The 18,041-nt window shown below is 38.2% G+C and overlaps 1 long non-coding RNA gene across 1 annotated transcript; it reads left to right on the plus strand.

The window, feature by feature from the left end:
* Nucleotides 1-3,270: 3,270 nt before the first annotated feature.
* Nucleotides 3,271-8,795, plus strand: LOC139707987 (uncharacterized). The gene is made up of 3 exons (XR_011709314.1): nt 3,271-3,566; nt 6,164-6,318; nt 8,670-8,795. It is a non-coding gene; the product is annotated as an uncharacterized lncRNA (long non-coding RNA).
* The last annotated feature ends 9,246 nt before the right edge of the window (nt 8,796-18,041 follow it).

An 18,041-nucleotide genomic window follows, 5' to 3' on the forward strand; every position in this document is an offset into this window, starting at 1 on the left:
GGAACCCTATTGGTCCTACAGTCCCTGCGTTCTAATTCTGATGTGCAGACCCTATTCGATCCGCTTCAGTAAATATGCTTTACTATTTTCATTGTTTTCATATAGCATAGGCCTATTTAATTAAGTAATTTTAAAGAGGAGGTCAGCAAAAGTATATTAGAATTATTCTTATGATACACATGATACACAAGTCTCTTGGTAAAGTCTTCATAGGCTTTCAAATACACATAGCTTACATGTAGGCCTATAGACAAAACACTGCATGCAGTGATATATATATTTTGCATAATACTTCTAGGGAGCGATAGACCATTAGGTTTCTGAAAGCATACTGAATCTTCAGTTGCTGAAGTGTTAAGATAATCTGATTGCAAAGTTCATATGGCAATATTCCAGACAAACCAACTTTATGTGCTCATGACGAAAGAATGAATCTTCATGGCGTCATGAAGTGCATGTGTTCACAGTTGCATCACTCTCTTTATCAGAGCCACGTATAATACATCGATAAGAAAAATCATCGGTACGCTTAGCACTATTAATAAGACTGACTTCTCGGCTTTTATTATTGGTCGGTTACTAGTATCTGGCTGGTTGGTTGGTCAGTGGTTGGTCGGTTGGTTGGTTGGTTTGGTTGCATCATTTTCATTTTTTTATTTTAAAATCATGCACATTGTGTCACTAGTAACCTAATCTTCGCTTTTGATTAGATTTTGTTTTATTAATCATTTTAAAGCACACAAACAAGAAACTTGCAATTTGCCTATATTCTTCAAAAAATAAGGATGCGGTATGACAAGCAGACCGCACAGATTTAAAAAAAAACAACTTTAGTGCTTCATAATAAGTAGTTACAAAATTTGAGTTACGAATAACACGGCTACTCCTGGGCGTAAAAATATCAATCAGTATTATCAATGTTATAGATACTGTTAAATACAAATGTGAACGATACTATCAAACTCGGCAGTAGGCCTATAAACAGTCTACAGTTATGGTTTATTGAGAAAAGCAGTAATATCTCCTCCCTGATGATATTTTCGACTTTGTTGCCAAATTTTTATAGGGGGTAAGATGTTTCGTTATACAGCTGAATAATGATAGGAATACAGTATAATAATACAGGGTACTTGTGATGCGCCAATTCCACATAACTAACGTGCTCAAGGCGCAGCGAGTAGACGAAATGAGTTATGATATTACAAAAATCCTTACAAAAACATGCACATGAAAATGAATGACAATAATGACGAAAACAATCATAATGCACACACACACACACACACTACACATGTAGGCCTATATGCATCAAATGTGATTATTCAAACATGTTTTTTATCACTGCTTCCAATGATAAACAATGACTTGAAGTGATGACGTCACTATGGGCTATAAAGTTCTTTATGATGATTATAGAGTCATTGACATTTCTCAAATTTCATGGACTATGATTTTAAGGTTGATTTAACTTAAAGGACAAGTTCACCTTCATAAACATAGGGATTGAGAAAATGCAACAATATTAGTAGAACACATCAGTGAAAGTTTGAGGAAAATTGGACAATCGATGCAAAAGTTATGAATTTTTTAAATTTTTGTGTTGGAACCGCTGGATTAGGAGACTACTACAGCTTGTGAGTCATATGCGTACAACAGTATAAAGGAAACGTAAAAGAAAATTCAACATATTTTCACTTTTTTCGCATAATAAAAGAGCACTTGACTTGCCTCTTTCTAAAGGCAGGGGGAATAATATTACCCATAACATTTGTCGGTAACGAGTCAGGGGAATGTGTACTTTTTTCAAAAGATGGAATTTTGTGAAATTCTCTTTATATTTTCCTTATATTGTTGTACGCATGTGACATCTAAGTTATTCATACACTGCAGTAGTCTTCTCATCCAGCGGGTACTGCACAAAAACTTCAAAAATTCATAACTTTTGAACGGATCGTCTGATTTTCCTCAAACTTTCAATGATGTGTTCTACTAATATTGCTACATTCTCTCAATCCTTATGTTTATGAAGGTGAACTTGTCCTTTAACATCGCGTTTTATGCTCGGACATGCTGGGCTATAGAAGCTTTAAGTGGAATAATTATCCCAGATACAGTATTACAAAATCAAAATGGAGGTGGGTGTTCCTCGAAGTCAAATCATCTACCTGCGCTTGATAACAGAGAAATACTATATGGATTACGGCAATAAACGGGCTGCGTTGTCCAATGACTTCGTCTTAATATTATAGTGAAGGTGTCTCACTAAACAGTTCTCATACTCTTATGATACGAAATAAAATGAGAAGAGAAACGCCTGAGTGGCAATCTAGAAATTTTCATCTCAATGAGTCCACGCATGTGCTGATGATCACGCTGTTAAAGTCAGCTGTCATAGTAAATTTTGAAGATGAATAAAAGTAAACTTAATTCTTTACAAAATGCGATTCAACTTTATTCAATCCAATTCATTTTCCTTTCATTTCCATTAAATAAACAGGAAAAATTTTATACAATTCATTAACAGAACATATTTGTAATTATTTCAAAAAAGTGAATTAACAAAATGCATGTGATCATGAGTAACAACATAATAGCATTTTTTAAGGTATACACATAAATACGCATAGTGCAAGGATGGGAATGAAAATGAAGGATCCCATAACCGCACTTTTCAAAAGCAAAGCTTGTACGATGTAGGACTCTCAGAAATACATTAAGAGAACGACAAGAAGATAGATTACTTCTTAACTATATGTTTATATCGATAATCAGAATTAAAGGAGGGACTTGACAAAATAATTATTATGTCGTAGTAATTTATTCGGAAACCAGGATAATGTAGAACACGTTCCCCTGTGTTTGTGTGAGACAAACCAGGCGATATAATATGGTACGTTGTTCGGCAACCTTTGACATTGCATGAATACCAGCATGAGAACAAAATATTGTACAATAATAGGATTATTGTATGAAAAGAGCTAGGTGCAGTGGCAAACTGCGTGCAGTTGACAATGGATAGCCACACAATCGTTATTATACAGGCAGACAAATAGTCAAAAAAGGATAAAACTCTTCCACTCCATCGATCGCAATCCGGATGGACTTTGGTTCCGTTGAGAGAATACACGGTGCACATATACAAAGTGACTATAAACCACAATGCATACATGCATGCGGTGCACTGCGACGAGGAATGTGCCGCTCGTTAAATGTAGTTTTGTATTATAGTTCAAAGCCTCTTCTTTCCATAATGTTGAAAGGTGTGATGGGATTATGGTTGGAGACGACCCGTTTCATTTTTTCACGTCTGTCGTAATTGTCAATTCTGATATCGAGCTGTACACAGAAGAATTCACTAAGCCTTATGAGCGATTGTAATCGGCACATAGCTGCGGAGTATAGTTGTCTACATGCGAGGCACGGAGACCTGAGTGTCATCTTCGCCGAATCTTCTCCGCACTGGCTTCTAGACTCGGGCAGTCGTGCAGAAATTCACCGCTGTCTATGTATAGATAATTGTCTGCTTTCTGCCCCAAACTGATTGACTACTAGAGCATTGTACATTCGTAAGTTTGAGAGACAATTTCCGTTATTATTGATGTGTTTTACTGTTTGCACCAGATGTTCTTTTTAAATGTAAGTATACGTATAATACGGTCACTGTAATAATACGCAATAAAGATTGAATAAACGAGGGCGGTGATACAAAGAATAGTCTAGTACTCGATATCAAAGTTCTATCTTTATTGCACGTGGAACACAAAATGATCGTGATGCCAGTAATCATATGGAAAATAAAAGTTGATTTTTATAGTGCCCCTTTCAACTTCTTGTTTATGTTATAATGATAGAAAAACTAATAACCGTTCTTGCTACAACTGCATGTTCAGCAGATGAGGCGGTGGATCTGACGACACAATTCACTGTAAAAATATACAACCATGAACTCAAACTATATGGCTATATACCAATAGCCATCGTAACATAAAAATACGGTATCCCCCCCCCCCCCAAAAAAAAAATACAATGTTAGTGTATTACCTCAACAATATTGAAAATGCTATCATTGCGATATTTCATACTATATCGTCCAATGGTTCCTTTCATAATCATGCATAATATAAATATCACTTTTATACACTGTATGTCCTTCTCTATATTGGACATAAAAATCGCAAGACTTTATCATCTTTGCGTCACCGTAAGAGATTGTATTTCTATATGCATACATGCAAGGTATTTTATATACCAATTTTGCTATTGGCAAGAGTTTGTTGATTTCATTACGCGGAATTTATCTAGCCACTTGTTTTCATAGGTAAAACAGCGGTCAACATTTTTTTTTTTTAAATCAATACTGCTGTGATTGTTATTATTGTAAAGTCAACATTACTTTTAAGATGTGCGGGGTATAGGCACTGCCCAAAGACCATTGTAAGATTAAATCTGATAATAAGTCTGTAGTTCAACGGTATTGCATCAATGATTATGGGTATAAGTAGCGATCATTTGCAAATATCTTTAAAAGGGAAGAAACCCAAATGTGACCCATGGCTTGTGTATACCTATACACTCGACAATACTAGTATCAGACACACCAGTGAAGTCGGCGAGGAAATCCATGAATTTATAAATTTTGTTAAGTTTTGGTGTTAGGGTTCAGGTTGGGATTAGGGTTAGTGTTATGGTTATGGTTAGTTAGGGTTAGGGTTGGGATTATAATTCACTGATGGTGTCACCAACACTTAACATAATTCATACATTTTGGGTGCCTCCGGATTGTCCAATTTTCGTTAATCTTCACTGATGTGTTCCATACTATTATTGACACAAATGATTATAGACATCTATTTGCAATGAAGAAAACTGCAGTTTATGAAGTCACGCATGGACAACGATATAAAGAAGATACATAGAATTCCACAGATTTTATTTCATTTTCCTAAAAAGCTTCATTCCCTCCTCGTTATGCTAACAAAATGTTAAGGATAAAAATTTTATTTCCCCTTTTTTGAATTGGAGGTAGAAAGTTATGTGCTTTAGTATTATGCAACACAAATTACAATGTGTGAAAATCATTTAACCCTCTTACTGTTGTCCATGCGGATGATGACACGGAATGTTAAGTCCTCGATGGTGGCACCGACACCTCAGAAACTCATAACTTTTGAATGGATAAAAAAAAAAATCCTCAAAATTCACTGTCATGTTGTACTATGTAAAAGTAGAACACAGGTGATGCATTCACTTATGATAATTAGGTTTCATTCTAGTCTAAGACAAAAAAAAGCAAAGTGTTGAGAATCTGTTTCGTTCAAGATCACGAACGCAATGATGACAGAATCAGTTGGGGATCTCTGGGAAATGAAATACATGTAGGCCTATTATCCTTGATTAATCCTCACAATACGGTATTATATACACAGTATTATTTTCATTTCTTCTTCTCCTCTCTAGGCAAAATAATGAAACTTCAATAGAGGTTTAATACGCACCCGGTCTGCGCAGCTCAATTATATCTCTTAGAATACCTCAACGCTTCGACTCCAGAACATTTCATAAAAATTCTTGTTATATTTTCTGCCTTCTCCAAGCATCGTTAGTTTTAATCAAAGTCATAATCATTGACCAATTCCATGTGCAATATATCAATAAAAATATCAATAAGGGCGTTGATAATCGTAATGTATAATTTTCAGGAGAAAGAGATGCTGTCTATAAGAAGAAGTTCGAGGCTAAGAACTTCTTGTGAGTGAAACTCACAAAGTAGTATTTAGGACTGTTCATTTTTTTAAAGTAGAATTATTGAAAGACGCCGTCAGCTTTTGAATATGGAGTGTTACAAGATTTGATTATCATTACGAATTTCTGGGTGCAGCCACGATAAAATCATGAAAATACAATCATACTTGGGTGAGATGTACATGCTCATGATTTCTATCATGGCTGTTGCTGTGAGCACTGCGTAAATAATTGGCGCTTATTTGCGTCAACAAAGGACCATTTATCAATCACTTCCAACAAACAAAAGTCATCAATTTGAATAATTATTAGCAAGTTGTTGCTAGTTGGCTACAAATAACTCATTGGGAAATTGTGTGGAATTGTATAGAATGTGCGAAGCAGAGTAGATGATACTTGTAGTCTCTCTATCTCCTTTCAGATACCATAAACTGACGATGTCCTGGTTGTGACATGTGATGTGGACACCTTTAAAGACACATGGCGGCAAATGCTGGATTGCCAAATCTGTTTGGAGTCGCAGTTCTACTTTTTCTTCTTTTCTTCATCACCCAAGAAGTCAACGCACTGCCAAGAGTGAGTAATTGTTTGCAAGACAGCCCAAACCTTCATCTAAAGCGTTTTAATAATCATATTAGTCCTGCCCTGGTGGAAAGAACACAGTGTCCCACAGTGTAAAATGCAATGTGAAACACATTGTGCACATATTGTGAACATAGTGTGAAATATCGTCATTTATTGCTAAATTCGAGCGTTTTAACATTCACAATGCAAACATGGTGAAAAGGAACATTGCGATCTGTGAAAAAAATACACACATCGCTGTGAAATGATCTTTGCACTGTTAGATTCGAGCGTTTTCACATAGCTGACTATACGTAAACGCATTGTGATCACACTGGGTGGGACACTGCGTTCTTTTCAGCAGACTTGAACATGATGAATACGGTAATGATACATTAAATTTGTATAGTTATTACATCCTAGTGATAATGTAAGTTATGGTTAAAATTATAGCAATGATACTGGGCATAACAGCGATTGTAATGGTAAAAAGTTAATGGTGATAAGAAAGATTATCCGCTCACAAAGGTTTCTAATACAAATAAAAGATATACTTGTTAAAACTCATCGAAACTATCATGATGCATGGAAAAAAGTACGGACCAAAGATAATAATCATTACACTTTGCATATCATGAAATCATTGGCTTGCTTTACACCAGAAGAGCTGTAAATGAGAAATAGAAATGAACTCTTTACAAATTTTTGATGCTCGTTCAGAGAATAACATGCAATTTATTGTGCAGTTTTCACGGAATGCGAAGCGGACTTAAGACCGTTATCTATCCATCTGTCTATCTGATCTATCATCTGTCTATCTCTCCATCTATCTAGCCATCTGTATAGCCATCTATCTATCTATCTATCTATCCATTTATCTATCTATCTATCTATCCATCTATCTATCTATCTATCTATCTATCTATCTATATCTATCTCTCTACTGAAATCCAGGATTGAGTTCAGGATTGATGAGACATCGGTGTTTTTTTTTTCCATGATACCATGGATGAATCTTTCTGAATCCTAAATGTAAAAGTCCACTTGAAAAAAAGAAGAAGATAACAACAACAATGAATAAACTCCTCTGGGAAATATTACTATTATAGCGATATGAAACTTTCCATACCGGTATACCGAAAGTAAACACTTGAGGTTTTGATGTGGTAAACTTCGTGTAAATAAAACACAAACTCTTCGTCCATGTCTCCACAGCTGATTGCGTTGAACAAGGATGTAAATACGAAATTAGTTTGTAGGTTGATGTCTGCTGTGTCCAACATGAACTTCTAAAGAATTTGGAGGCCTTCACTCTTCTAGTTCATTGAAACTCAAGTAAAAGTACACTGAATCATTCCTGGAAATTCGTGACATGATAAGACAAGGGGCGTAAGCGTTTCTGTATAGTTCTGTAAAATGCAAAATCAGTGTAATTATGTGATCGTATTACAAGATAGCAATTTCTGAGAATTATGAAACGCAGAAAAAAACCCTAACAACAATCAAAAACAGGTAATAACTTTGTGAGGAGGGTTGCGCCATATTAAGAAGTAAGTTTGAAGTTGAGTTCTTGTGATTAGTGATGAAGATTTATGTAATTCTTGAATATAGATATTATAGGCCCCTACTGTAGATAGGATTGATTTAGTATTACTATTTCAATGTGTAACATATTGTGTGCTTAGTGTTTTCATAGGCGATAATGAACGTACAATAGTATGTTATGTTTAGATTTCAAACCTCCTTTATTGGGAAAATGATTGACTTGAAAATCAGGGTTTATTTTAGTTTCAGTGGTTGTCTATTGTCCTATGGTCTTAAAAATATGCCTTTTCAGTTCAGTTCAGTTCAGTTTTTTATTTCTGCATGTCAAAATCAATACAAATCAACAAATCAACAAAATGCTTACATAGTCATTTACTGAGCTAATATTCGTAACGTTTGGATCATACATACATTTTTTTTTCAAGAACGAATATTATATATAAAAGGAACCTGCCTTGATTAGCTTCGTTGTCAGTTTCCCATTTGCCAAGTGTATCCAGCAATAGGTTACAATAATTAAATATTTATATATCTGCTATGTTATTTTTCCATGATTATGTGTTTCGCATTTTCAAGTTCATCCATTACTAGTCTTGTCCTGTGATCACGTGGTATACTGTCATTGTTAGTAATGATCCTGGTTACGAGTACACTATATACATCAACCAGTAAAGGTCATGCATGTGAACAATGTCTTCCTGTGATGTCATATCTCTGGCGTACATCAGTGTACATAGTTACCTTACCTAATTCCTCTCATGTCTAAAAAGAAAAAAATACATAAGATGTAAATAATATCATGTCTTTTTCCATGTCAGGCTTTCTGCAGCCCCACCCCACCGAGGTGTGCAGACGACTGCGAGGGGAATGGATACTATTTAAGTGGTGATGGCAATTCTTGTCTCAAGTGTCCTTCCTGTCCAGCTGGACAAGCCTTAAATAAGGTAATAACTATAAAGAAACAATTTATAATGACAAAACAAACAAACAAAAAACAATCAGCTGACCCGAATTCATGAAGGATTATGGCACAATCTTGTCCATGGTTTAAACCATGGGAAAAGACCGTAGTATGTATCGCATGGAATATTTCGTTACAAAATCAATCATTTCGTCGACGAAATGACTGATTTCGTTACGAAATTATAGGCCATGCGACACTTGGCGCCCCAATCAAAACGGGGGCATCCCACGAGACCGACACCCACGAGTCATACGGTCCACGAGACCGACATCAATAATAGGTCCATGAGTCATACAGCCCACGAGTTATACGGCTCAGGAGTCATACAGCCCATGAGTTCGACACTACGCACAAAGGCTCATGAGACCGACACTAAGCAAACATAGCCCACGAGACCGACACTAAGCAATAAAGGCTCATGAGACCGACACTAAGCAAAGAAAGCCCACGAGACCGACAGTAGGCAAAAAAGTCCCACGAGACCGACAATAAGCTAAAAAGGCTCACGAGACCGACACTAAGCAAAGAAAGCCCACGAGACCGACAGTAGGCAAAGAAGGCCCACGAGACCGACAGGATAAACAGCGCCATCTACATGACAATCACCTGTACAGGGTGTTCCATGAACGGAAAAATAACATACTGGCGGGTGTAATTTCGTAACGCTATCAATTGAAAGATGGAGTTAATGACCATCTACATAATTATGAACGTTATCAAATATGTATTTCTACATACTTCTGGGGGGGGGGGGGGCAAGTGTGTCAGGGAGCGACATTGTTATCAAGTAGACAAATTGAACAGTAGTCTTCATGCCCCCGCTCCCCCCCCCCCAAAAAAAAAAAAATATAGAAGAATAAGTATTCTTCATCCCCCCCAAAAAAAAAGAGACAAAAAACACAAATGAATTTAAAAGAGGACAATAACGATGTATGGATTAATTTAGAGCATTGATAATGCCATCGTGCTATCTTTAATAGGCTTTACCAGTTTTTAGCTAGAATATGGACAAGATATAAATTTTACCTCTTCTCTTTCCCGATTCACTAGTTACTTATTCTATTTTAGATATTCTACCCTCCTGCTTTGACGTTTTGCAGTAAGATCTATTTGTAATTTTCTCTGTAACTATGATGTATATCGCAGGGATTCACCTTCATTTTGTGGATTGTGTCATTATCTTCCGAACAGTACACTATATCGTGAAATACAATAGCTGTTTTCATGGATGCATCTGTTTTTTTTTCCGAATACCTAACGCTACCTTAATAGACGATTGTCGGTAGTGTCGGTCTCGTGACGTGAACCCATCAAAACTACGGTCTTTCAGACTGTACCACCTTCGTTAATTCGGGCCATTATGTACAAACATACCATCACGCTTCTGAATCTTTTTCAGCCACTCGCGTTATTCAGCGTTTGGCATCAACATTAAAGGCATTAGTAAGATTTGAGCAGACCACACTTAAAGAGAAAATTAATCCGCCCATAAAGATAGAGAAACTCTGATGAAAAAAAAAAAGATCCTACAGAACGTTCTCAAAAATGATCAAAATCGGAGAAACGCTGAGAAAGTTATAACATCTCGAAATTTCAAAATTTTTCGGACAACACTTCTTGACCGGTCGTTATGACTACTATTCAAATTACCAAGGTGATGATGTCATTCTCTCACAATTCTCATTCATTTCATATACAGAAATGACAAAAATCTCATATTCAACTGTATAGATATAAAACGTGTCTTAAAACCACCCCAAAAATGACAAATGTTAACTGTAATATATCTTGGTATGGGAACATGTAATAATTTTGGTATGGGAATATGTTTTGCCTCTACTCTAGCTAAAGAACTAAGAAATAAAATGCCTGAATTTCTCTACAACATACATGAATATTGTGAGGGCGTGACATCATCAACTCGCTCGTTTGTATGTTTATAAGGACTGATCAAAAAATGTTTTCCGAAGAAAAGTAAAATTTAAAAATGTCATATTTCCCTTATCATTTTTTATCAGAATTTTGTTCTTTTTTGGAACGTTCTGTAGAGATTTTTTTTTCTTTTATCTTAGATTTTACCAATATTGGGGGTGGATATCCTCCCTGATATGATATAGGAAATCACTTCAACTAAACAAAGACGTATATAGAACATACCCCAATACATAGCAAGCATGGACGGTGCAACAACTAACTAGAAATATTTTATGAATGCATCCACAAGCCATCCGCAATGTCATTAATAGGGACATTTACACTGCCACATGCCTTATTTGATAGGCGCACGATTTAGGTTTTGTTTGTTTGTTGTTTGTTTGTTTTTTTCTCGGAAGTTGATGATAGACATGCGACTACCGGTATGCAAGCGAAAGACCGGAATCGAGAAAAACTTTCTGAGGGGCGGAGTTTTTCGACACTCGGCAGTTTCTTTTAGTGTTTTTTGTTTGTTTGTTTGTTTGTTTGTTTGTTTGTTTGTTTGTTTGTTTGTTTGTATCTTTGTTTGTTTTTGTTTGTTTTGGTTTTTTTTAACCAGTGTAAATGCTTGCTGCCCGGCTCGATCGCCAGTTTTATTCATGTTTTTGGTCATGTGACATCCACGGGAAATCTCCTGCTTAGGCACCGCTAATCTCTGTGGAATCACACAAATAAGCCAGTTCGGAGATAGCTCATGTGCACATGGGCACAAATGACCTTTCATTTTTCTCAGTTGGTTAGGCACTTCACTAAGTTCAAAGCGACATAATACAGCAGCTTGCCCAACATAGCAATTTATGGAACTCGTATTCTAACAAAGAATGAACCTGTGTAGATGAAGTGACCAGAATGGTTTGTCAATCAACACTTTGGGAAGCATCTATTTTATTGTGCTGTTTGGAATACATTAACAAACTTTTTCTGTTAACATTGCCAAATACCAGGCTTGCTGTCAGGTGGATGTACTGGCAGGCACTATTTATAAGGATTCCATGAATAATCATAGCATTACAGTTGCTTATCTCAGTGAAATTAAAAACCAGCTTGTCTCTCGGTACAAAATTAATGACCTTTTTCTGCTCATGCTCAAACTAGAACTCCGAACTGGCTTATTAGTAGTATACTTATAGTGGCATTCACTCAAAGACAGTGGCAATTAACTTGTGCATGCGTACACTTACTGTATCCAAAATCAGACTATAAATACCCCGAGTTTGTTGGGTTTTTTTTCTCTGTGTGTGTGTGCGTGTGTGTGTGTCGCATTAATGATCAAAACAAAAAAGGAACGGATTCCGCTTTTTCTGCAACGTACATGATGCATTAGCTCTCTTCGTTTTTCCCTTCTTTCTTTCTCTAAAGGACTGGTATTCCTTTTTTTGTCCCCGCCGAACGAGTTCGAGCAGGGGACTATGAAACGGGCTCCGTACGTGTGTGTGTCCGTCCGTCCGTCCGTCCGTCTGTCTGTCCGTCCGTCTGTGTGTGCGTCCGTGTGTGATCAAAATGTTCAATTTGCTACTTCTCTGTCATTTATGAGCCGATTTTGATTCTGTTTGCTTTATGTGATAGCACTACATGGGAGCTTTGAAACTTCTACACAGAATTTCAGTTGTGACCTTTGACCTTGACCTTTGGCCTATATTGTACATTTGCTTCAAAATGCTACTCCTTCGCCATTTCTAACCCGATTTCGATTCCGTTTGCTTTATTTGATGGCACTAGGTGAGGGCTTCAAAACTTCTACACAGAATTTTGACCTTTGACTTCTTTGACCTTTGACCTTGATTTTTGACCTATATTGTACATTGGCTACAAAATGCTACTCCTTCGCCATTTCTAACCCGATTTCGATTCCGTTTGCTTTATGTGATGGCACTAGGTGAGGGCTTCAAAACTGCTACACAGAATTTTGACCTTTGACTTCTTTGACCTTTGACCTTGATTTTTGACCTGTATTGTACATTTTGCTACAAAATGCTACTCCTTCGCCATTTCTAACCCGATTTCAATTCCGTTTGCTTTATGTGATGGCACTAGGTGAGGGCTTCAAAACTTCTTCACAGAATTTTGACCTTTGACCTTGATTTTTGACCTGTATTGTACATTGGCTACAAAATGCTACTCCTTCGCCATTTCTAACCCGATTTCGATTCCGTTTGCTTTATGTGATGGCACTAGGTGAGGGCTTTAAAACTTCTACACAGAATTTTGACCTTTGACTTCTTTGACCTTTGACCTTGATTTTTGACCTGTATTGTACATTTTGCTACAAAATGCTACTCCTTCGCCATTTCTAACCCGATTTCAATTCCGTTTGCTTTATGTGATGGCACTAGGTGAGGGCTTCAGAACTTCTACACAGAATTTTGACCTTTGACTTCTTTGACCTTTGACCTTGATTTTTGACCTGTATTGTACATTTGCTACAAAATGCTACTTCCGGCGGGGACATACATTACGCACCGCGTAATTTCTACTTTTCCTTGTTTAAATGCTATTTTAACACGAATCCGACTTGTAGGCCCTGTCATGACAAAATAGATGATCGTATGCAATGTACAGCTGTACAGCTACCTGTCAATGCTAGATAAATTGCATCCACTGAATACTGTAGATAAGTTGGTAGTATCAATCTCCTATTTGGTGTAAAATAAGTTAGCTTAGAATTGTCCACTGATCAATCGAAGTTGATATCATTAGAATGAAAACGAAGTCACATTATAATGTCGTTTAGGCCTTAATTATTTCAGGAACTTCCCAAGGATGGGTGCTTTGTCTTAACCAAGGGCGTACCGAGGGGGGGGGGGGGTGTTTTGGGTGTTCAAACACCCCCTTTGCCAAAAGGGGGGTGTTTGAGGTGTTCAAACACCTCCCTTGGGCAAAAGGGAGGTGGAGCTATTCAACACCCCTCTTCAGCAATGTTTAGATGTTGACAAATAAAACAAAAGCTGTCTTTACCGCTTTTATTTCCGTTTTGAATTCCGCCTTTCTTTTGCGTTCATTTTTTTTTTCTCTCTCTCTCTTCCTTGTTTTAATGTTTGCGTGGATGATGATACATTATGGAGTTACATAATACTAGTATTATACGCACTAAAGAACTCGTGTACAGTACGTGTTAATACTACGTTACCGCACCGCGCGCGAAGCTGACGCGCAAACAGTAGACATTCCCGATCCCTGCTTTGCTTTCTGACCGAATCGCGAAGATACATTGCGCATAATGTTCACCGTTTACCGGTATTATACCGCACGCGGTACCGTAAATTGTGTATGATGCATAATATTATGTGTGTACAATGCATGCTGCGCTGCAGCACATTGCATGCTAAGTTAGTAGTATCAACTACCAACAGTGGCGTATCTACGGGGGGGGGGCAAGGGGGGCACGTGAAAAAAAAACGAGGAAAAAAAAAAGAAGAAGAAGAAAAAAAATCCTCGCCCGGACGGGGGGGGGGGGGGGGGGGGGAAGGAGAATGGGGGGGGGGGCAGCAGAAAACCATATCAAACAAGATAAAAACAAAACATGAATTCCATGTTTTGTAACGCTGAAATATAAAAATTTTCGGCTCGCTCGCTGCGCCCGCCCGCCAAAATTTATCCAAAACAAAACAAAAAAAATCTTTTAAAATAAGAAGAACAAAACGTAATGATGACGTGGAAATATAAAAATTTCGGCTCACTCCACTCGTAGTAATTTAGAGTATTTTTCCAAGTCCTTAGTTTGTTGGCATAAATCGTTATCTATGAAGCCGTCACTATATCTTGATTAGAATTGTAAGATTTAATAACCAAAAAATGACAAGAATTCCATGTTTTGTAAGGTGAAATACAAAAATTGTCGGCTCGCTCGCTGCGCTCGCTCGCCAAAATTTATCAAAATTTATCAGATTTTATATCACCCTCAAAAAAAAAAAACCTTTTAAGTGCTCGAAAAGCATATCAAGTGGACTTTTTTAAAGTCCCTACCGGGATGGGATTGGGGTTGAGCACTGTTGGTATAAATCGTTATCTATAAGACCGTCACTATATCTTGATTAGAATTGTCATTCGAAGATTTAATAACCAAAAATGACAAGAATTCCATGTTTTGTAAGCTGAAACACAAAAATTTTCGGCTCGCTCGCTGCACTCGCTCGCCAAAATTCTTCAATATCTATTACATTTAAATCACCCTCAAAAGACCCCTTCTAAGTGCTTGAAAAAGCATATCATGTGGACTTTTTTAAAGTCCCTACCGGGATGGGGTTGGACACTGTTGGTATAAATCGTTATCTATAAGGCCGTCGCTATGATTAGAATTGTAATTCGAAGATTTAATAACCAAAAATGACAAGAATTCCATGTTATGTATAAAACTGAAATATAAAAAATTTCGGCTCGCTTGCTGCGCTCGCTCGCCAAAATATATCAAAATTTAGGGTTGCCTATTACATTCAAATCACCCTCAAAAGACCCCTCTTAAGTGCTTCAAAAAGCATATCATGAGGACTTTTTTAAAGTCCCTACCGGGATGGGGTTGGGGTTGAACACTTTTTCAGAAATTAGGGGCGCAATTTTACCACGGGCGCCGTTTTCCCTAGATACGCCACTGACTACCAAGTAAAGTCAGTATAGTAGCCTACTGGAAGCAGCAAGCTCTGGAAGCTCTGGGAGTAGCAAGTTACTCGCTACTCAATGTAATTAGTAATAGCCCATGGACTTGGTAATCTTTAGTAATAGTAGATATGAATTTTTTCAATGACTGAAAGTTAAAACTGAAAGATAACTGAATGTGAGTCTACAAATTGTGGTTGGATGACTTTATTGCGCCTAAAATTCACTAGATATCTAGGTCTAGGAACAGTGGCGTAACTACGGGGGCATGGGGGCACGTGTCCCCCCCCCCCCCAATCCGCTGGTTAAAAAAAAAGAAAAAAAAGGAAAAAAAGAAAAAAAAAGAAAAAAAATACGAAAATGGTAATTCAAGGGTTAGTAAACTGCTTTTGAAATCGACATGAAAGGATGATCAAGAAAAAAAGATGTTTTTCTAAGATTTTTTTTTCAACCATATAATTAAAGAGGTATAACATTGTTCAAAAAGCCCGGAGACGACAAAAGATTGTGATTCAGCGTGATTCCTGGTTGGCATTTTGAATACAAGCAGGATGTGCGCAGTGTACTCAGAATATCGGAATGGCAAAAAGAGTCGCTGCAATGTTGCGCAATGTTTGATAGGTTGTACACATTTGCTATCAAAGCTTGATCATTGATTTTGCAGTGTTGCCTTACATACTAGTCTATATTAAAATGCCTTGCATTGCCAATAATAAGACTTGACCTTGCCTATTTCCTAACTTTTCCATCTATATGAAACACACACACTCACAAACACAAACAAATTAGGGGACGCTCTATATAAACTGCAGATTTTGGACATCCTTCTCCCGCTTGGTCACTTCGACGCCCCCTCGCTGGTCATACCTCCCCCAATCATGAACATAAACCGACACCCATGACTACCAGTGGCGGATCCAGGGGGCGCACCGGGCACCGGCCCCTCCCTCCAATGCGAAAAAAATATACATGTAGCTACAAACGACAGTTTTTGGACGGTAGAATGTCCAAATTTTCAAGCTCGCTCGCTTCGCTCGCTCGCATTTAACCGTTATGTGGAATTCTCCTGATGTTACTGCCAGTAATTGCCAGCAGTTGCGCCCGGTGCGCCCCCCCCCCCCCCCCGAATTTCCAAAGCGAAAAAATAAAGCTACAAACGGCAATTTGGGGACTGTAAAATGTCAAAATTTTCAAGCTCGCTCGCTTCGCTCGCTCGCATTTAATCGTTATGCAATTCTTCTGATGTTGCTGTCAGTAATTGCCAGCAGTTGCGCCCGGTGCGCCCCCTCCCCTTAATTTCCAAAGCGAAAAAAATATAGCTACAAACGGCAGTTTTGGGACTGTAAAATGTCAATATTTTCAAGCTTGCTCGCTTCGCTCGCTCGCATTTAATTGTTATGCAATTCTCCTGATGTTGCTGTCAGTAATTGCCCGCAGTTGCGCCCGGTGCGCCCCCTCCCCTTAATTTCTAAAGCGAAAAAATATAGCTGCAAACGGCAGTTTGGGGACTGTAAAATGTCAAAATTTTCAAGCTCGCTCGCATTTAATCGTTATGCAATTCTCCTGATGTTGCTGTCAGTAATTGCCAGCAGTTGCGCCCGGTGCGCCCCCTCCCCTCAATTTCCAAAGCGAAAAAAATATAGCTACAAACGGCAGTTTTGGGACTGTAAAATGTCAATATTTTCAAGCTTGCTCGCTTCGCTCGCTCGCATTTAATTGTTATGCAATTCTCCTGATGTTGCTGTCAGTAATTGCCAGCAGTTGCGCCCGGTGCGCCCCCTCCCCTTAATTTCTAAAGCGAAAAAATATAGCTGCAAACGGCAGTTTGGGGACTGTAAAATGTCAAAATTTTCAAGCTCGCTCGCATTTAATCGTTATGCAATTCTCCTGATGTTGCTGTCAGTAATTGCCAGCAGTTGCGCCCGGTGCGCCCCCTCCCCTCAATTTCCAAAGCGAAAAAAATATAGCTACAAACGGCAGTTTTGGGACTGTAAAATGTCAATATTTTCAAGCTTGCTCGCTTCGCTCGCTCGCATTTAATTGTTATGCAATTCTCCTGATGTTGCTGTCAGTAATTGCCAGCAGTTGCGCCCGGTGCGCCCCCTCCCCTTAATTTCTAAAGCGAAAAAATATAGCTGCAAACGGCAGTTTGGGGACTGTAAAATGTCAAAATTTTCAAGCTCGCTCGCATTTAATTGTTATGCCATTCTCCTGATGTTGCTGCCAGCAACTGCCAGCAGTTGCACCCGGTGCAACCCCCTTAATTTCCAAATCAAATATATATATAGCTACAAACGGCAGTTTGGGGACTGTAAAATGTCAAAATTTTCAACCTCGCTCGCTCCGCTCGCTCGCATTTAATTGCACACTTATGCAATTCTGATGTTGCTTCCATGAGGTGCGCCCCCCCCCCCCCCCCCCCCCCCAATGTCTTGACCCACGGTACGCCACTGAACACCCCCTCTAAAAAATCCTGGGTACGACTATGGTCTTAACTGTTTGGTAACTTCTTGGTAACTCTCTCACCATCTACTCCAACAGCCATGCGGGAACGGAAGGCACAGCAACGGGACGTGTACTCCGTGTCCCGAGGGTACCTTTTCCGTCGATGGCCGCGGAGACTGCACGGTGTGTACCTCATGCGTCAACACGGTGGAGACGT

The sequence above is a fragment of the Diadema antillarum genome, unplaced genomic scaffold (genome assembly GCF_040938485.1).
Source record: "Diadema antillarum isolate AM-2024a unplaced genomic scaffold, OU_Dant_1.0 seq00001292_RagTag, whole genome shotgun sequence".
Taxonomy (NCBI): Eukaryota; Metazoa; Echinodermata; class Echinoidea; order Diadematoida; family Diadematidae; genus Diadema; species Diadema antillarum.